Below are 21,496 nucleotides of genomic sequence, written 5' to 3' on the forward strand. Positions count from 1 at the left end.
GGGATTTTCCAGGCAAGAGTACTGGAGTGGGGTGCCATTGCCTTCTCTGCTTACTTCCTAGTATGCTTTAATAATAACTGCATTAAAGCCTTCATTAGCTGATTTCAGCATCTGTGTTATCTAAGTGTTGGCCCCTGAATTGTCTTTCCCCAAAGAAAGGCAGTGCCAAAGAATGCTCAAACTACCGCACAATTGCACTCATCTCACACGCTAGTAAAGTAATGCTCAAAATTCTCCAAGCCAGGCTTCAGCAATATGTGAACCGTGAACTTCCTGATGTTCAAGCTGGTTTTAGAAAAGGCAGAGGAACCAGAGATCAAATTGCCAACATCCGCTGGATCATGGAAAAAGCAAGAGAGTTCCAGAAAAACATCTATTTCTGCTTTCTTGACTATGCCAAAGCCTTTGACTGTGTGGATCACAATAAACTGTGGAAAATTCTGAAAGACATGGGAATACCAGACCACCTGATCTGCCTCTTGAGAAATTTGTATGCAGGTCAGGAAGCAAGAGTTAGAACTGGACATGGAACAACAGACTGGTTCCAAATAGGAAAAGGAGTTCGTCAAGGCTGTATATTGTCACCCTGTTTATTTAACTTATATGCAGAGTACATCATGAGAAACTCTGGACTGGGAGAAACACAAGCTGGAATCAAGATTGCCAGGAGAAATATCAATAACCTCAGATATGCAAATGACACCACCCTTATGGCAGAAAGTGAAGAGGAACTCAAAAGCCTCTTGATGAAGGTGAAAGTGGAGAGTGAAAAAGTTGGCTTAAAGCTCAACATTCAGAAAATGAAGATCATGGCATCTGGTCCCACCACTTCATGGGAAATAGATGGGGAAACAGTGGAAACAGTGTCAGACTTTATTTTTCTGGGCTCCAAAATCACTACAGATGGTGACTGCAGCCATGAAATTAAAAGACGCTTACTCTTTGGAAGGAAAGTTATGACCAACCTAGATAGCATATTCAAAAGCAGAGACATTACTTTGCCAACAAAGGTTCGTCTAGTCAAGGCTATGGTTTTTCCTGTGGTCATGTATGGATGTGAGAGTTGGACTGTGAAGAAGGCTGAGTGCCGAAGAATTGATGCTTTTGAACTGTGGTGTTGGAGAAGACTCTTGAGAGTCCCTTAGACTGCAAGGAGATCCAACCAGTCCATTCTGAAGGAGATCAGCCCTGGAATTTCTTTGGAAGGAATGATGCTAAAGCTGAAACTCCAGTACTTTGGCCACCTCATGAGAAGAGTTGACTCATTGGAAAAGACTCTGATGCTGGGAGGGATTGGAGGCAGGAGGAGAAGGGGACGACAGAGGATGAGATGGCTGGATGGCATCACTGACTCGATGGACGTGAGTCTGAGTGAACTCCGGGAGTTGGTGATGGACAGGGAGGCCTGGTGTGCTGCGATTCATGGGGTCGCAAAGAGTCGGACACGACTGAGTGACTGATCTGATCTGATCTGATGTGAGTTTAGATTTTCCTGGTTGTCTGTATGCTGAATAATCTTTTTAATTAATGTATTAATTGAATTATTTTTGGCTGCACTGGCTCACTGCTGTGCATGGGCTTTCTCTAGTTGCGATGCGCAGGTGTCTCACTGCAGTGACATCTCTTGCTGTGGCCTGCAGGCTCTAGATCATGGGCTTCAGTAGCTGTGGGTACATGGGCTTAGTTGCCCTGTGGCATGTGGAATCCTCCTGGAGCAGTGATCGAACCTGTGTCCCTGCATTGGCAGGTGGATTCTGCTGTATCACCAGGGAAGTCCCATGAATAATTTTTAATTGTATCCTAGACATTTAAAATATTATAAGACTCTCAGTTTTGCTTAAATCCTGTGGAGAATATTGATTTTTTTTGTTTGTTTGTTTGTTTTAGCAGGCAATAGAGCTGGTTGTGTTCAGGCCACAAATTTCAACCCAACTTCTATAGTTTGCAGTTTCAATGTCAATTTTGTTTTCAAAATATTTGCAGTACTATTAGGATCTATCTCCTATGTGTGCCACACCCAGTGATTATTTTGGGCCATGTGCAGTGGTAGATCCTTTAGTTTAATCGCAAAGTCTTTGTTATGCTGTTTAAGATCAGATCCACCTCTGTAGCTTGAAGGTGAGCCTAGGTGTTTACAATCACCTTCATTTACTTTCCTGAGCTTCTCCCTGTCCATAATGTCTGGTGCTTTCTGGTTTTCTATACTTCCTCATTTAGCCTTGCAGCCAGAAGGCTAGTGATTCAGTGATCTTGCTCTGGTGCCTGCTCTCTGGAACTGTGCTGTGTCCAGGGCCATCAGTAAATGGACAGAGGGGGAAAAAATCAACTGGCATTCTGCCCATTCTCCTGAGACCACAGTTTTTCCACAGAGGAAAGTTCCTCTCTCTAAGATTTTGGTGCCCATTGTAGTCATTGCCACTGCTGGGCTGGCAGAATTTCCTGAGCTCTAGGGCACTAGAGAAAGTTGTTGTTGTTCACCTGCTAAGTTGTGTCCAACTCTTTGAGACCCAGTGGACTGCAGCACACCAGTCTTCCCTGTCCTTCACTATCTTTCCAGAGTTTGCTGAAACTCATGTCCATTGAGTAAGTGATGCCATCCAACCGTCTCATCTTCTGTTGTCCCCTTCTTCTCTTGCCCTCAATCTTTCCCAGCATCAGGGTCTTTTCCAATGAGTTGGCTCTTCCCATCAGGTAGTCACAGTGTTGGAGCTTTACCTTCAGCATCAGTCCTTCCAATGAATATTCAAGGCTGATTTCCTTTAGGATTGACCAGTTTGATTTTCCTTGCTGTCCAAGGGACTCTCAAGAGCCTTCTCCAACACCACAGTTCGAAAGCATCAACAGAGACAAGAACAAAAAATGGCAGATTTCTCGTAATCTTTCTGAGCATTAGGAGATGCTTTTCCTGCTCTTTAAGCCAGAACTAGAGGGCTTTTTCCAAAACTAGACTGATACCTTTAAAGAGCAAATTTTTTTTTTGTTTAGTTATAACATTCTACAAATATATGTATTTTGATAACTTTAATATGTCTGTATTTTGGTTTAATATACTGCTTGATTATTTGGTTCCTAGTCCCCTTACTAAATTTGCTTAATGTTTCACTGTAAATAACCTCAAGGCTAAGTGAGCTAGGTCCTGTTTGGGCCAATTTTTAGGTCTTTGAGAAGCTTACTTCAAAGACGTATGAGTAGAAGCCCAAAGTTCATTTCTTTCACTTACAGCATAGGAAAATTTGAGATATCGGAGTAATGCTGAATAAATATATGTAACTGAGTATAAGGAAGATAAAGGAAATTTGCTTATCTTTTACAGATACTAGTTTTAAATAAATTCATGTAAGAAAATAAGATAAATCACTAATAATTCTTACCCATAAAAAAGAAGAACAAGGCCACATAATTGGAGAGGAACTAGGCTAGAACTAGGCTATTGTCTCAAATGGGCTGAAGACTCTAGATCAATGAGCTTTGGTACTTGAGGCAATTTAATGTTATGCTCCATTGCTTCTCACCAGATGGACTTCTTTCTTTTCTTTCAGTCCCCTGCTAATCTTTTCCATCTCATCTGTTCCCTTTTCTTTTCCCCTTCTTCATAATTTTGTTCCATCTATGAACTTGGTTAATCAGTAGAACAGGATTTAAAGAAACAGCTGATCCTTGAAGGGAGGGCCTTTCCTTTATCCACCTTCATCCCCCATTTTTTCCCTGTACTCTATTTCATTCCCATTCCTCACCTACCTTCCCATGTGGTCCTTCCCCCCATGGTTGTGCTTTAGTTCTGCCACTGTTGGCTAGAAGACATGGCTTAACTCTGCTTGGATTACTTGGAATTAAAAAGGTTATTACTTATTCTAGAATAATAATATTGTAGTTTTCCTCTTCTACACTACAGTTTTATTAAAGCATTACATTGTTCCAGAGTTAATAAAGATAATTTGTGAAATCAAATCTCAGTTGTGATTTGGCCACTTCCATTTTAGAGTCAAAAGGCAAATGTTAAGACTTCCCTGGTGGTCCAGTGGTTAGGAACCTGCGTGCCAGGGCAGGGAACACAGGTTCAATCTTTGGTCTGGAAAGATTGCCGCACATGCCGTGGGGCAGCTAAGCCGATGCACCGCAGCTATTGAACTCCACGCACCTGGAGCTAGTGCTCGACAACAGGAGAAGCCACTACAGTGAGAAGGCTGCACACCACAAAGAGAGAGTAAGCCCCACTCGCCACAACTAGAAAAAGCCCACGTGCAGCAAGGAAGAGCCAGTGCAGCCAAAAATAAATAAATAATTTTAAAAGAGAAATGTTAGAAAATGATAATTTTGTTAGAACTGGGTGGAAAGAAAAGTTAGCCTCTTGAATAAAATTAGGAGTCCACATTCTGGGGAATTTGGTTATTTTTATGCTGTAACTGAGTAAAAGATACATTACTATGTTTGCTTTATGATTAAAAAGGCCTCAGAGACCTTTTTTTCTTCTTTCCTTCAGGGCACAGATTATTAACTAAGTCTGACATCTGCTCTGTTAATGTTCCCTTTGGGAAACAAAATGGAAATAGTGATTAAGGTCTTTGCTGATAATGTTCCACACCAAAGTATAGAAAGAAAGGTTTATATAATGTGACATGGTAACAAAATATATGGATGATATTATTATCTGAGGATTATACTATATCCAGCTGATAAGTTATATTTGTATGTTTAAGTATATATTTGAGACCATGTGCAGTCTTTTAGTCACTGAGTTTATAAATACTTAACTGAGTGTCTATCTGGTACATAAAAAAAAACTATGCTAGGCATTGTGAGAAGTACAGAGATTTACACCTTTGTATAAAGAATTGTTTTTTTAACCTCCAAGAAACTCCAGTGGGAAATGGGACTAGCCATATTGAACCAAAGACTGAGGTGCAGTTAGGAGTTGACCGTGCTTAAACTAGAGAGACTAGAGGTATACTGTACCTTCTGACAACTGTCAAATGAGGCTGATTCTTGAGAAGCCCGTGTGACTTTGCTCTTCGTAGAGTTCAACTGGGCCTGTCTTCATAGAAGACATTTTTCAGGAAGCTATTCTAGTCCATGGAGGAGGTGACATCTCCTGAACCTGGTCCCCACAGAGAATTTTGAATGGGAGGAAAAGGAGATGGTATGTATTCTTGCTTATGTCATAATGTTGGACACATGACTTAAGAATGTGGCAGGTCAATGTGACTGGATCATTTCATTACTGCACTTCAGAGTGACTCAGAGGCAAATGCAGCTTGTTTAAACTCTTAACTGAAGCATTGGTATGATGTAAGATTATAGCAATAAAAGATATAAAATGACTACTTATTGGGGACATCCTGAAGGACCGGGGGAATCCTTATTTTCTTATCATCTCTCATCTTGCAGTTGTTGATAGTAATTCATCATTCATTTGGCATCATTCATTATAAAGTTTACCATATCTCAAATAACAGGGAAGGCATCAGAGGTAGCAATAAGGAGAATACAACCAAATAACATATAGGATCTAAACTCAATAAAAACAGCTAATAGTGATCACTTATATAGTGTTTACTATGTGCCAGACTTGTTCTAGGTAATATATGTTTATATCCTCACCTAATTCTCATAACAACCCTGTGAAGTAGGTACTTTTTTTTTTTTTTTTTTTTTAATGATTTATTTTTGGCTGTGCTGGGTCTTCATTGCTGCATGGGCTTTTCTCTAGTTGTGACGAATGAGGACTACTCTTCATTGCAGTGCCAGGGCTTCTCATTGTGGTGGCTTCTCTTATTGTGGAGCACAGGATTTAGGGCATGTGGGCTTCAGTAGTTGTGGCGGTACTGTGCTTGCCCCATCGTGTCTGACTCTTTGCAACCCCATACACTGTAGCCCACCAGGCTCCTCTGTCCATGGGGATTCTCCAGGCAAGAATACTGGAGTGGGTTGCCATGCCCTCCTCCAGGGGATCTTCCTGACCCAGGGATTGAACCCGCATCTCTTATGTCTCCTGCATTAGCAATTGAGTTCTTTACCATTAGCGCCACCTGGGAAGCCCAAGTGTAATTGTGGCACTTGGGCTCAATAGTTGTGGTTCCCAGGCTGTAGAGCACAGTCTCAATAGTTACAGCCCACAGGCTTAGTTGTTCTGCAGCACGTGCGATCTTCCTGGACCAGCGATCAAACCCATGTCTCCTGCATTGGCAGGTGGGTTCTTTACCACTGAGCCACCAGGGAGGCCCTGAGGTAGGTACTATTATTATCCCCATTTTACAGATGAGGACATGGCGATATGAGAGATTATGTAGCTCCCCGAAGATCCCACAACTGTTAAGTGGCAGGGTAATATTTGAGAGCAGACAATCTGACTCCAGAAACGGTGCTTTTAACCTCCATGCTAACTAACCTCTCAAGGAATTTATAATCTCAGTATACAGAGTTCAGTACCTCCCCTTTCAGGGTAAGGCAATGAGGAATGGTGTATGCTGCTGCTGCTAAGTCACTTCAGTCGTGTCCGACTCTGTGCGACCCCATAGATGGCAGCCCACCAGGCTCCCCCATCCCTGGGATTCTCCAGGCAAGAACACTGGAGTGGGCTGCCATTTCCTTCTCCAATGCATGAAAGTGAAAAGTGAAAGTGAAGTCACTCAGTCGTGTCCAACTCTTAGCGACCCCATGGACTGCAGCCTACCAGGCTCCTCTGTCCATGGGATTTTCCAGGCAAGAGTACTGGAGTGGGGTGCCATCGCCTTCTCCAGGAATGGTGTATAGGGAAGCAAAATTGACTCAGATTATGTGTTTCCTATAAACTAACACCAAGGGTGTCTGACTCAAGAAATGTTTTCTAGTTTGTGCTCCAGAGAGAATGGAGTTATTGTCTCCATTTAATACTCTCCAGAGAGTATTAAATGCAGCAGAATGTTGGATATGTTTACCAGTGGATATCCATTTAGTTTCATTTTTTGGCCACAGCTACAATCCTGCATCTTCCTTTCATATATGCATTATGAGGATTAATGATTACAATCAGCCTGATAACATTTTCTTTTCCCCCTTTCTCTGTCCTTTGGTGGAGGTACTTGTATGAAGGCTGCTTTACTATGGAGGTGTGGTTCTATATGGGCATGCTTGGGGAACTGAGGGGGTGGGTCTGCTGAGAGAGTACTTACAGAATACCAGAAACCTTAGGGAGAAAATTCCTGGGTGTTGAGAATTGCAGAAATGATAATAAAGCTTCAGTTATTTCAGGAGAGGGATGATTTCAGTACTTGTGATACAGAAACAATATAAGGTCAACTGATAAGAAAACCATGAGATATATTTCTGTAGATCGTACCTGTAGACCATTTAATAGTAATATGTAGTCAATAAATATTTCTAGGAGAAATATCAATAGCCTCAGATATGCAGATGACACCACCCTTATGTCAAAAAGCAAAGAAGAACTAAAGAACCTCTTGATGAAAGTGAAAGAGGAGAGTGAAAAAGTTGGCTTAAAACTCAACATTCAGAAAACTAAGATCATGGCATCTGGTCCCATCACTTCACGGGAAATAGATGGGGAAACAGTGGAAACAGTGACAGACTTTATTTTGGGGGGCTCCAAAATCATTGCAGATGGTGACTGCAGCCATGAAATTAAAAGACGCTTGCTCCTTGGAAGAAAAGTTAAGGCCAGCGTAGACAGCATATTAAAAAGCAGAGACATTACTTTGCCAACAAAGGTCCATTTAGTCAAGGCTATGGTTTTCTCAGTCATGTATGGATGTGAGAGTTGGACTATAAAGAAAGCTGAGTGCTGGAGAATTGATGCTTTTGAACTGTGGTGTTGGAGAAGACTCTTGAGAGTCCCTTAGACTGCAAGGAGATCCAACCAGTCCATCCTAAGGGAAATCAGTCCTGAATATTCATTGGAAGGACTGATGTTGAAGCTGAAACTCCAATACTTTGGCTACCTGATATGGAGAACTAACTTATTGGAAAAGACCCTGATGCTGGGAAAGATTGAAGGCGAGAGGAGAAGGGGACAACAGAGGATGAGATGGTTGGATGGCATCACCGACTCAATGGACATGAGTTTGAGTAAACTCCGGGAGTTGGTGATGGACAAGGAGGCCTGGCGTGCTGCGTTCCATGGGGTCTCAAAGAGTCAGACACAACTGAGTGACTGAACTGAACTGAATCAATAAATACTAATCTTTATTTATATCACAATGCTCACCCCAGGCTGTCCTTATAGAAACATATTTGCAGAGACCTAGAGGAGAAAATGTAAAGATGCCAGGGAGCTTCTTAAGACCTTTTGTTGTTGTTCAGTCAGTCAGCTGTGTCCGACTCTGTATCTGTGTAGCCCCATGGACCTCTCTGTCCATGGAATTTTCCAGGCAAGAGTTTTGGAGCAGGTTGCCATTTCCCACTCCAGGGAAACTTCCCGACCCAGGGATTGAATCTGCATCTCCTGCATCTCCTGCTTTGGCCAGCAGATTCCTTACCATTAGTGCCGTCTGGGAAGCCCTTTTAAGAGCTTGTGTGTGCTAAGTTGCTTCAGTTGTGTCTGACTCTTTGCGAACCTATGGACCACCAGGCCCCTTTGTGCATGGGATTCTCCAGTTACATATACCCTTTATTGACCCTATGCATTTCTAATTGTTATCAACAAATTGTCAGTAATAATAGAATATTGGTAGTTATTATCATTTTTACTCTTATTATGTCCCCATTTTATGTTATCAGTAATTTTACCTTGGGGTAGTGAGAAAATAGGATTTAATTTTCAAAATATTCAAATATTTTAGTAGATTTCTCTAAAAAGGAAGAGAGGGATGGAATACGTATATATAGACAGGGAACTTAATTGTCACTCCTGGGTCTTACGGATTTTGCTTTCCTACAGAAATGAACTCTTGAACTATGATTTTCTTATCATAGAATTAATGTCTAGCTAAGAGGTGCTTTCTACTTATCTCACCTTTGGATTTTTGCTAGACCACTAATATTTCTTCTTTCCGTCCTTCTTAAATAAATAAATACCTTACTTACTCTTTCCAGGCAAGTAGAAATTTAAAAAAGATGATGAAATTCTTTTCTTTCTAATTAGTTCCTTGGCCATTTTAATCTCCCGTCCACTCCCAACAATGGAGAAGGAAATGGCAACCCATTCCAGTATTCTTGCCTGGAAAATCCCATGGACAGAGGAGCCTGGCAGGTACAGTTCATGGGGTCGCAAGAGTCCGGACACGACTTAGTGACTAAACCACCACCACTCCCAGCAAGGACTAGTCATTAAAATGCCTCAGACAGCTGTGGAGCCTTCATGATCATAATTGTGATATGATCGTGTTACACACCCATTCAAAGTTCTCTGCCTCAGGGCCAAGGTGTGGGTGATATCACATAGCCTGTGGATTTCCTTCTTCCTGGAATGGTTTCACTATTGTGAGGATAGGAAATGAGAGAAGGATGCTGCTGCTGCTAAGTCGCTTCGGTCGTGTTTGACTCTGTGCAGCCCTATAGACTGCAGCCCACCAGCCTCCCCCGTCCCTGGGATTCTCTAGGCAAGAATACTGGAGTGGGTTGCCATTTCCTTCTCCAATGCATGAAAGTGAAAAGTCAAAGTGAAGTCACTCAGTCGTGTCCGACTCTTAGCGACCCCATGGACTGCAGCCTATCAGGCTCCTCCATCCATGGGATTTTCCGGGCAACAGTACTGGAGTGGGGTGCCATTGCCTTCTCCCTTACAAATTCCTAGATGTAGGTGAAAAGGACCGTACCTTTCAAAAATAGAATAACGGCCATTCTCAGGCAGGAACCAATTTAATTCTACTTTAAAGACTGAGAAGACTTAATGTGCTAAATTCTATTCATAAGAAAAAGTTGACCAGTTAATAGGACAAATGTCTCAACATTATAAAATAAACAGAATATGAAATGCAGACAGTCTTATTTTACAGTTACAAGTTATTGTAAAAATCATTATAAAGACTGTAATATTTTATAGTTAACAAGTCCACAGGAACACATTAATAATAATACATATCTCAGTTAAGGGTTCCTTTGTACTTGCTTCTCAGGTAATACAGGAAAAAGGTGGTCTCTTGAGCTCTAGCAGCCAATGGCCTGGCCGTGCACCTTGGAGACATCCAACACAAAGATGCTACGTCCAGGAAAATTTCAGATAAGACTTAGGGCTCAGAGCTGGTAAATGGGAGTTTTGTTTTTCTCAGAACGTAGACTGTTGCTATCCGTTAACTTTCTCTCGGTTTCTCAGCTTCATGAAATTTATGTTAAGGATTTGAAATATTCCCAAATTAACTTATAAGTACCATGACCTTTGCTTACAGGCCTCCTTTTCCTGTAGAGTTTCCTGAAATTTAAAACCTGCACATCCTTTAAAAAATGCCATACATGCAAGTACAATTAATTAGCAAAAATTCATAAAAAGAGAATTGATCATCTTTGTATTTAGGAAAGAGAATATTTTCCATCTAAGTTACGTCTGACAACATTAGACTTTTCTGTGGTATTCTTTCTGAAGTTCTGCAAGATAAAAAAAAAATCTAAATCACAGTGAGTATCTTTAGAACTTATTTTTATTAATCCTCAGAAATTGTTAATAAAAAAAAAAACAAAACTGTAACTGGGTAAGATCCAGAACTGTTTTATCATTAAATAAACAATGGAATTAAACAGTGGCCTACCATTGAACCACTAAGGTTAGGTCTTAAAAAATTAAATATAAACTAAAGATTCTACATTCATGTGGTTGAAAAATAAAAAAGCATGAAATAACAGCATCACATACAGTGTGGATTGGGGGTCTCGGAGCTGTGTCACTTGGCAGGCCTGTACATGTCACCTTCCCACTTGGTCTCCTAGCTCTATCAGTTCCTTGTACATTAATAAAGAGAATCTTGGAAGGTGGAGGTTGGGGTGGGGGGAATGGGCTAGGAAGAAAGAGAATGGCAAGAAAGAGGGCAGAAGGAGAGCAGAGAAGGGTGGTGGAAAGAGTCTGTTCAGGCTGCTATAGCAAAATGCCATAGAAACAACAGAAATTCGTTTCTCAGTTTTGGAGGCTGAATGTCCAAGATCAGAGTGCCCATATGATCACGTCTGTGTCTATCAAGGGCCTGCTTCATAAATGCTGTCTTTAGGATGTGACCTCACCTGGCATGGCAGAGGGGAAGGGAGTTCTGTCAAACCTCTTTTCTAAGGGCACGAATCCCATTCAAGAGGGCTCTGCTTTTGTGATCTCATCACGTCCCAAAGGCCCTGTCTCCTAATACCCTCACCATAGGGTTGGGTTTCAATGTAAAAATTTAGAGAAGACACATTAAGACCATAGCAAAGAGAAAGACTGAGTCTTTGCACAGAGGGTAAGTAGCTTTCTCCCAGCCTTTCTTGCAGTTGTCCTCTGTGTGTATATCTGTATATGAATAGAAAAGGAAGGGAAAAAAAAAAGTCTCAGGAAGGGTTGTGTTGAGCCACGGAGGACTTTTAGCTTTGTACATGTATTATATGAATAAACTTCTTTGTATTGTTTTTTTACTCTCAGATCACTTTCATGTCTCAACCAAGTATATTTATTATCTTTTACAAATTATTTTTTGGCTGTGCTGGGTCTTCCATTGCTTTGCATTTTTTTTTCTCTAGTTTCCATGAGCGGGAGCTATTCCCATTGTTGCTGTGTGCGGGCTTCTCATGGAGGTGGCTTCTCTTGTTGAAGAGCACAGGCTCTCGGGTGTGCAGGTTTTAGCAGCTGAAGCACATGGGCTCAGTAGTGGTTCCTGGGCTCCAGAGCACAGGCTCAGTGGCTCATGGGCTTAGTTGCTCCATGGCATGTGGGATCTTCCCAGACTGGGGATCACACCTGTGTCTCCTGCACTGACAGGCAGATTCTTCATCACTGAGCCAACAAGGAATCCCTGTTTAATTATTTTGAGACTTAGGTTTTTAGGAAAAAATTCAGAGCTAGTAGGCATAAATGTTCAATAAAGAAAGGGAAATAGGAATGCAGTCCTCTTCCCTGGTGGCTCAGACCGTAAAGCGTCTGCCTACAGTGTGGGAGACCCGGGTTCGATCCCTGGGTCGTGAAGATCCCCTGGAGAAGGAAATGGCAACCCACTCCAGTATTCTTGCCTGGAAAATCCCATGGACGGAGGAGACTGGTTGGCTACTGTCCATGGGGTCGCAAAGAGTCGGACACGACTGAGCGACTTCACTTCACTATCACCATCCTCACAGTAGAGACAAACTGACCTTTCTCCATCACAGATTGGCCTGATGAAATCCAAAACTAAACTTTCTCTTGACACTGACCAGCTCAGACTGCAAATAGATTCGTTAATAAATTTTTGAACCCTATAGCAGATGTGGCCTCTAACCATGTCCGGCATCATTTGCATTAACTCCAACTCTTCAGCAGGTGGCAGTGTTTCCCTCTGTTACCGGAAGCTTTTGGCGTTTCCTTCCTTTCAAAAGAGCATGGTCCCTTTTTCTCACTCCACTTATAACAGTTTCCTCATTTCCATCCTTGTTTGGAAGGTATGTAGCCAATGATCTTAGGAACTGAGGAGGAAAACAAAGCTGTAACGTGCAACAGTTCATGTTTTCACGTCTGATCTTTAAGGTTCTAATTCTCATGGTCAAATTTCAGGACACTTCAGGGCAGAGAGTGAGCATCAGTCACCATCTTTCTTTTTCCCAAACTCTATTTACTGTTTCTGATTAGTCTTCTTGCTGCCCTCATTCTCCCCTGTCTAAGCTTGAAAATACCATTCAAAGCCTTCTCCAGTGAAATTTCTAGTAACTTGTTTAAGTCTCTAAAAGGGAGGTTTTCTTCCCATCTTTATTATTCATTAATAGGATATCAAGAAATTTCCCAAACTCCAATCCAGGATCCTTCATTAAGTAGCTATGTAATCTGGGCATACAAACTCCCTGGGCTTCAGTTTTTTCATCTGTAAAGTGGGATTGGTGAACTAAGGAATCTTCGAGATTCCTTGGATCATAATCTGCCACTGCTTTGAATGGTGGTATTGCTGTGGTACCAGATGATTATTTCCGGAGCATACTTTCTTTGGGCAGCAAGTCATTAGATAGTACAAAGAGTGAAGAGTAGATCTTGTAGAGATGGTTGATCTAGGGAGAGAGGGTACTCGGAGTAAGACACACCTGTCTATTATATAGCATCTCCCACTAGACGGCGTTTATAGCAGGTATTCTCCCGTATTTCTGTTGTGCGACAGCCATCAAACAGACCCATAGGCTTAAATGCTGGAAATTCCTTTGAGAGCTCATTTATTTGAAAATGAAATTAGAGTTGAGCTCTTTACCTTGGTTTATTTGATATTCTTTTGATGATAGGAATTTATTTTTAGTCTTAATTCTATTTGATGAAATGACTTATTTCAGAATGATAAATGATCGCTGTAAAGAACCCTCAAACTACACACAAAGCAATAAATAAAAAGAGAAACTCCTTTCCTTCTGAAGCCCTCCCTCCCCATCTTAACCTCAGAAATAACTGTTGTCTTCTCTCTGGTTTATTCTTCTGTATATCAATATTTTCGATGTATTTATGTAAACATATATGTATACGTGTATGATCACTTTTGTTTTATTTTACCCAATTTTAATGAATGCTTTTGTGAAATATATTGATCCTAGAGTAGATTTATGCATGTGAAATAGATGAGTGAGCAAATGAAAAGATTACATGGTTAAGGAACAAAATAGATAACAAACTGAAAACATTCGGTTGCTAATCAAATTGTCAGCTGATGGTGGTGATTCTTAAATCATAAGATTCTAGGCAGAATTGACCATGGAAAAGTGTCTGTTTTGAAGACTCATTTATAAGGAAGAGAACAAGGCTCATTGTGGTAGATGACCATCAATAATTCTTCCATCTCTCTATAAGCTTGCTATGAGGAAGTAGAGGTTATTTCCCCTCTCTTGAATCTTGATGGGCCTGTTAGTTGCTTTGGTCAATGGAATGAGGCAAAAATGTTGCCACTACAGTTCTGGGCCTAGACCTGACAACTTTGGTTTTTACTCTCTTGGAAAATAATCACCATGTAAGATGTATTCTCTTAGCAACTTTCAAATCCTGTTTTCCTTTTTAGATTCTACATATAAGTGGGTCATACAGTGTTTGTCTTTCTCTATCTGATTTATTTCACTTAACATAATGCCCTCAAGGTCCATTCCTGTTGCTGCCAGTGGTAAAATTTCATTCTTTTTATGGCTGAATAGTATTCCACTGTGTGTGTGTATGTGTATTTAAATACATCTATTACACCTTCTTTATCCATTCATTCACCAAAAAACATTTAGATTGTTTCCATATCTTGACTTTGAAGTAATATCTGCTGCTGCTGCTGCTAAGTCACTTCAGTTGTATCCGACTCTGTGCAACCCCCATAGACGGCAGCCCACCAGGCTCCCCAATCCCTGGGATTCTCCAAGCAAGAACACTGGAGTGGGTTGCCATTTCCTTCTCCAACGCATGAAAGTGAAAAGTGAAAGCGAAGTCCTTCAGTCGTGTCCGACTCTTTGTGACCCCGTGGACTGCAGCCTACCAGGCTCCTCCATCAATGGGATTTTCCAGGCAACAGTACTGGAGTGGGGTGCCATTGCCTTCTCCGGAAGTAATACCTAGGGGTGCATATATCCTTTCAAATTAGTGTTTTAGCTTTCTTTGGCTTTGCTCAGCATGGTTAATATACTGAGCATCTTTTCATGTGCCTGTTGCCATCTGTATGTCTTCTTTGGAAAAATGTTCTGACCATTTTTTTAAATTGAATATATTTTTTTGCTATTGAGTTGTATAAATTCTTTATAGATAATATTTTTATATTAACCTTTTATCAGATATATGATTCCCAAATATTTTCTCCCATTCAGTAGGTTGACTCTTTATTCTGTTGATGACTTCCTTTGATGTTCTTTCCTTTTTAGTTTGATATAGTCCTGCTTGTTCATTTTTGCTTTTGTTGCCTCTGCTTTTGGAGTCAGATGCAAAAAAATTGCCAAGACTAATGTCAAGGAGCTTACCATCTACATTTTCTTCTAGGATTTTTATTGTTTTAGGTTTTACAAGTCTTTAATTCATTTCAAGTTAATTTTCGCATAGGTGAAACTCCAATACTTTGGTCACTTCATGTGAAGAGTTGACTTATTGGAAAAGACTCTGATGCTGGGAGGGATTGGGGGCAGGAGAAGAAGGGGACAACAGAGGATAAGATGGCTGGATGGCATCACCGACTCGATGGACATGGGTTTGGGTGAACTCCAGGAGTTGGTGATGGACAGGGAGGCCTGGCATGCTGCAATTCATGGGGTCACAAAGAGTCGGACACGACTGAGTGACTGAACTGAACTGAACTGAGGATGGTAGTCTAGTTTCGGTTTTTTGCATGTGACTGTCCAGTTTTCCCAACAACATTTGTTGAAGAGTTTGTCCTTTTCTCATTGTAAATTTTTACCTCTTTTGTAGTAAGTTCAGTTCAGTTCAGTCACTCAGTCCTGTCTGACTCTTTGCGACCCCATGAATTGCAGCACACCAGGCCTCCCTGTCCATCACCAACTCCCAGAGTTCACTCAGACTCACGTCCATCGAATCAGTGATGCCATCCAACCATCTCATCCTCTGTTGTCCCCTTCTCCTCCTGCCCCCAATCCCTCCCAGCATCAGAGTCTTTTCCAATGAGTCAACTCTTCGCATGAGGTGGCCAAAGTACTGGAGTTTCAGCTTCAGCATCATTCCCTCCAAAGAAATCCCAGGGCTGATCTCCTTCAGAATGGACTGGTTGGATCTCCTTGCAGTCCAAGGGACTCTCAAGAGTCTTCTCCAACACCACAGTTCAAAAGCATCAATTCTTCGGCGCTCAGCCTTCTTCACAGTCCAATTCTCACATCCATACATGACCACAGGAGAAACCTTGACCACATATGCATAGTTGTGTGTGGGCTCTATATTCTGTTCCGTTGGTCTATGTGTATGTTTTTATGCCAATACCATACTGTTTTGATTACTATAACTTTGTAAGATATCTTGAAATGATGACTCCAGCTTTCTTCTTCTTTCTCATATTGCTTTGCTATTTAGGGTATTTTGTGGTTCCATACAATTTTTAGGATTATATGTTCTATTTCTATGAAAAATGCCTTTGGAATTTTGATAGAAATTTCATTGAATTTGTAGATTGTTTGAGGTAGTATGGACATTTAAACAATATTAATTCTTCTAAGCCAAGAGCACAGATTATCTTTCCATTTGTTTGTGCCTTCTTTGATTTCTTTCATCAGTGTTTTACAGTTTTCAGTGTAGAGGTCTTTTAAAACCTCTTTATTTATTACATTTTTTTCCCTAATTATTTTATTCTTTTCAATGCAATTGTAAATGGAATTGTTTTCTTAATTTCTTTTTCTGATCACTCATTGTTAGTGTAAGAAATGCAACCTATTTTCATATGTTGATTTTATATCGTACAGCTTTACTGAATTTATTTTTTGGTTGCCTCTTTAGCTTTTCTATGTATAATCTTATGTCATTTGCAAATAGTGACAGTTTAATTCTTCCTTTTTAATTTGAATGCCTTTTTGTTCTCTTGCTTGCATAAATGCTTTGGCTAGGACTTCCAATACTGTGTTGAATAAAAGCGGTGAAAGTGAGCATCCTTTTCTAGTTCCTTCTCTTAGAAGAAAAGCTTTCAGTTTTTTTGCTGTTAAGTATGGTTACTGTGGGCTTGTCATGCATGGCCTTTATTATGTTGATGTATGTTCCCATTTTACAAACTTTGTGTGTTTTTTTTAAACATAAGTGGATATTGAATTTTATCAAATGCATGAATTGAGATGATTATATGATTTTTATCCTTCATTGTGTTAATGTGGTATATCATGTTCAAAGTGCATGAATTGAGATGATTATATGATTTTTATCCTTCATTGTGTTAATGTGGTATATCATGTTATTTGTAGATGTTTACCATCCTTGCGTCCCTGGCATAAATCCTGCTTGATCATGGTGTATGATCCTTTTAATGTATTGTTGAATTTGTTTGCTAATGTTTTGTTGAGAGCTCTCAATGGAGGCTATAAGAGTAGTGAGGAAATTGCTATTAGAGGCTGGCGAAGTGGTGTTATGTAGTGGAAAATCTTTGGCAACATTTGCACTTGTGTGCAGTAAAACACAGAAAATGTACCTAATGAACTTATAGACCTGGCAAAGGAGATTTTGAATATGAATATTTAAAGTGTCAGTTGGCTTCTTTTACTGATATATGATGTATCACAAGAGAGAAACGCATTTCTTTTAAAAAAAAAAACAAAACAAGAACTATTCAGTTTTTAAGCAGATTGTAGAAGAAATATACAGGGCCTAGGAGAGTTTTTACAGTTAGCAAAAGGTCTCAATTAAGAAATGGCCTCAGGGACTGCCTATAAAATATGACCCCAAGGAAAAGATTTAATCAAAACTCTGTTAAGACCTCTAAAAAATGTAATACCTGCTTGAAAGAGCCTCACATCTAGACAAAAAGGGCTTCTAAGAATCTTAAGGGTGGTCCAACCACAGCCACCTAGACAAGGCCCAACGTAGAGAGAAGTTTGTTTTTGAAAAAATTGTAGATGTTGCTTTGTGGTCAAGGAGTGAACTCCAATTAGAATCATAGAAAACCCACACAGTTTTAAAGAGAATTTTATTGGTAAAAGCACCAGAAGCTTGGACCAAAGAGGCAGGAGACAGTTCAAAATGGACCAAAAAAAAAAAAAAAAGCCTCTTGGTCTCCAACTTTCTATGGGCAAGAAGCAGGCTGAGGGAACTATTCAACTGTAAAGGCAGACAGTTTCTCATGAAAAAGGAAGATTGACTCAGAGGTCAACTAGACCCCAGAGCAGGGAGCCAAGAACAGTGGATTAGGAAACTACTCCAGGGAGAAAAACCAGATCCTAGTGGAGAACTAGATCCTGAGTCAGGATGGCAGTACCTGGCTAACTTTCAGAACTGCTACAGGTTGGTGACTGCTGTGTGTCTTCCATTTCCCGCCTTTTGAACAGAAGTGTCCATTGCACTTATCCTGCCCCTGGTTCAGCATTGTGTGTCATGCATCATAACTTGTCTTTTTAGTTCATGGGCCTCCTGATGAAGAGGAGCAGCATCTGAAATGCCTCATTCCCATCTGGGTCTGGTGTGTTATTACCAGACCCTAGACCTTACAGCCAGTGCTATACAGAAGGATAATCTGCGGGAGGCAGGAAGTGTCTTCTGCACGTCTGTGTGTGGGCGTGTATGTGTGCACTGTTGGGGCCAAAGGATGGATTATGGTAGAATGTTGCCAAATATGACTGCCCATAATTCCAACCATCCCAGACACTCCTTCCATTAAGAAGGGAGACTCCTCTCCCCTTGGTTCTGGGCTGGCCATGTGACTCGCTTTGGCCAAGAGAATACAATGAAAGTGATATTCTGGGTCTTCTGAACCATGGCTTTGAGAGGCCTTGAAGCCTCTGCTTTCTTCTGCTTGAGATTCAGTCACTGTGCAGAGATGCTTGGGCTGGACCTCAGAATGATGAGCAATGACATGAAGAGCAGGCGGGGGGTGGGCAGACATTCTCGGTGCTCCGGCTGTGGTGCCAGACGTGTGGAGAATGTCAGAGACACTCCAGCTCCAGCCAGACTGGTAGCCGGGCGTAACCACGTCTGACCCAGCTGATGCCAAGGGGGAGCTGAAAAACTGTCTGGCTATGACCTTCCCAAATTGCAAAACTGTGAGAAAACAAATGGTGGCTGTTCTTTTAAGTCACCCAGGTTATGGTGGTTTGTTATGCACAAATAGATGGTTGAAACAGCTATCAAATGTTAGGGTATTTTCTACAGCTTTAACTTTACTCCTAGACTGTAAAGAGGTTGCAGCAATATCAGACTAAGAAGCCAGGTTTTCAACGAGACTAAATCCCATAAAGGCTGGACCCTATATACCATAGTCATTGTGGTGTCCACAGAGCTTAGCATGATTAGTACTGGCACAGAAAAGACTTCCACATATTTGTTGATTGAATCATTAAACGACTGAATGGAGTTAAGACCCTATACTTAAAATAGAGTTTTAACCATGCATTTTCTCTTCCAAAAAGGTTTTCTGTTACTTTATTATCAGAAAAAGTGATACCTCAGAAGCCAGAAGGATGTTCTGAAGGGAAAGATTTGTAGGAGTGAGGTAATAGTTAACCTTGACTCCTTCTCAGTGTCCCTCCTATACCTAGACAAATGAGGGCTACTCTGTGAAGCACTTGGTAAATGCCCAAATATCTACTGGTAACATAAAAGTTATTATCTTTTTCTATTACTGGAAGAGCTGAAAGACAAAAATTGTGTTCCATAGGGCTAGTGTTAGTATTAAGGGCACCAAAATGGAATGTCCCATAGCCGGTGTTAGATAAAGAGACTAAAACAATCAAAGCTGTCTTGTGATGTTAGGTCTTTCCTTTCTATCACTCTCGAGTCCAAATCACAATTTCTAAAAGTTACTTGGACATAGTGAGTGTCTAGTCTCCCCTATAGTTCTCCCAGAAGCACCCAGCCCAACCCTTATTTCTCCGAGGGTGATAATTTCATACAGCACATCTCTCTACTGAGATGTGAAAGAGACACAAGTGCCATCTGAAATAGTTCCAGGAGACTGGGGCATGAAGAACTTGTAGAGATAATGGAGAATTTTCTTTTAGGATGTGGTTGGTTGTATGATCCATACTCATACCTTCTGGAGAAACGTGGTAAGCAAAATGTCTTTATTTAAAACAATAGGAATATTTGTAATTAGGATAAATGAGATAAGGGAAAAGTCTTCAGGCCGTTGGAAGAATGGGATGGTTTAAATGAAAATCTATGATTATTGTATATGTTTTAGTCTTGTATTAGTTAGAAAATGGAGAAGGCAATGGCACCCCACCCCAGTACTCTTGCCTGGAAAATCCCATGGACAGAGGAGCCTGGTAGGCTGCAGTCCATCGGGTCGCTAAGAGTCAGACACGACTGAGCGACTTCACTTTCACTTTTCACTTTCATGCATTGGAGAAGGAAATGGCAATCCACTCTAGAGTTCTTGCCTGGAGAATCCCAGGGACGGGGAAGCCTGGTGGGCTGCCGTCTATGGGGTTGCACAGAATCGGACACGACTGAAGTGACTTAGCAGCAGCAGCAGCAGTTAGAAAACAGTGGTTAAGCAGATAAAAATAGAGAAGATTGCTTAAAAATTAAAGCCATTGATTTAGATCTCTATTTGAAAGGTCAGTGTGTGGGAGAGGAGAAAGGCACTATAGCAATCAGTGTTCTACAGAAGACATTTTAGCAGTGGGACCTACAAAGAGCACATCAACTATTTATATCATCTCCATCAAGTTGCTGGTCATTTCACTTATCAAAGAAAATAAGAAAGGAACTTTCTTTAGATATTCTCTGGATGCAGTAACAATAAAGTTTTGGAATCAGCTGTTAGAAACTATAATTAAAGCTAGTTTATCATGTTCACTAATTATTCTATATGGTTACTTTCCTTGAAGCTTTATAGAATTCTCCTTTTGTTACAAGCTTCTGTTTCTCCCAGGGCAATCTGAATCCAATCAGGTAGTGAACTGAAGTGTTTAGAAACCAACGTATTGTAATACCTATACAGCCAAAGAGATACTTGGCAGTTGAACTTGAAAAAAAAAAACAACTTTCTGTATATTAGATAGGGTCATCTATTTAGAGGTTTCAGCTCTACCACCTGGGTAAGGCTATCTCTGGGAGTAGCAGGACAGAGTGAAGAAAAACAAACAAAAAAAAGGATTTCCTCCAGGAACACACTTAACACTGAGAAACATAAGAAATTTTTACTCAGCAGCTTCTAATAACCACCCGATATTGCTGTCAGGTTAGTCAAATATCTGCCAACGTTGGTGGTTCTTTAACTCACCATGAAGATGAGTAGAGGGACATGATGTGTAGAGTAGCAGCAAAACTCATTTTCCAGTTTCTTCCTTCCGCAGACAGAAGTACTTGTGGGCCAGTCTCATATTCTAGCACATAAGTGCTGGTGATGTACACCCTCTCTGCTCCAGAATGGCTCTGTGCCACAGCAAGGAAAAGGGTTCTCTCCTCATACCTAACACCCAACAGGGCAGGACTGAATCCACTTTCTTCCCAGGGAGTGGATTTCAGGACTTCTCAGATGCTGTGAGACTGATCTTCACATGGGGAGTGGGTAAGGAAGAGCGGTGCTAATAACCGGAACTCTGGAGACAAGATCAGAAACTGGAAAAACAAACGTGGGGCACTGTAACCCTCTGTAATCACCTGCCTTCATTTACCTTTATCTTCATTTTCCCTTTCTTCACCAAGCAGTAGTTGATAATCAACTGAATGCCACTCTCAGGATCTTGCCATGCAATCTAGTGGAACATCTAAAAACCAGGGACTTCTTTTTATTTATAAAATAGAGAAATCTCTGGTTTACATTAGGCTGTGCGAACAGGG

At 40.9% G+C, this 21,496-nt stretch overlaps 1 long non-coding RNA gene across 2 annotated transcripts in view; it reads left to right on the top strand.

The window, feature by feature from the left end:
• Window positions 1–15,724, top strand: part of LOC112581626 — a 33,817-nt gene extending 18,093 nt beyond the window's left edge. Inside the window, exon 4 of one of the 2 annotated variants that reach the window (XR_006547986.1) lies at window positions 15,668–15,724. This is a non-coding gene — a long non-coding RNA (uncharacterized LOC112581626). Of the gene's footprint in view, window positions 1–5,015; window positions 5,630–15,667 lie in introns of those variants that run through there. The other variant, XR_003106237.2, reaches the window with a different exon arrangement.
• Window positions 15,725–21,496: the final 5,772 nt, after the last annotated feature.

This window comes from Bubalus bubalis, chromosome 23, assembly GCF_019923935.1.
Source record: "Bubalus bubalis isolate 160015118507 breed Murrah chromosome 23, NDDB_SH_1, whole genome shotgun sequence".
Lineage (NCBI taxonomy): Eukaryota > Metazoa > Chordata > Mammalia > Artiodactyla > Bovidae > Bubalus > Bubalus bubalis.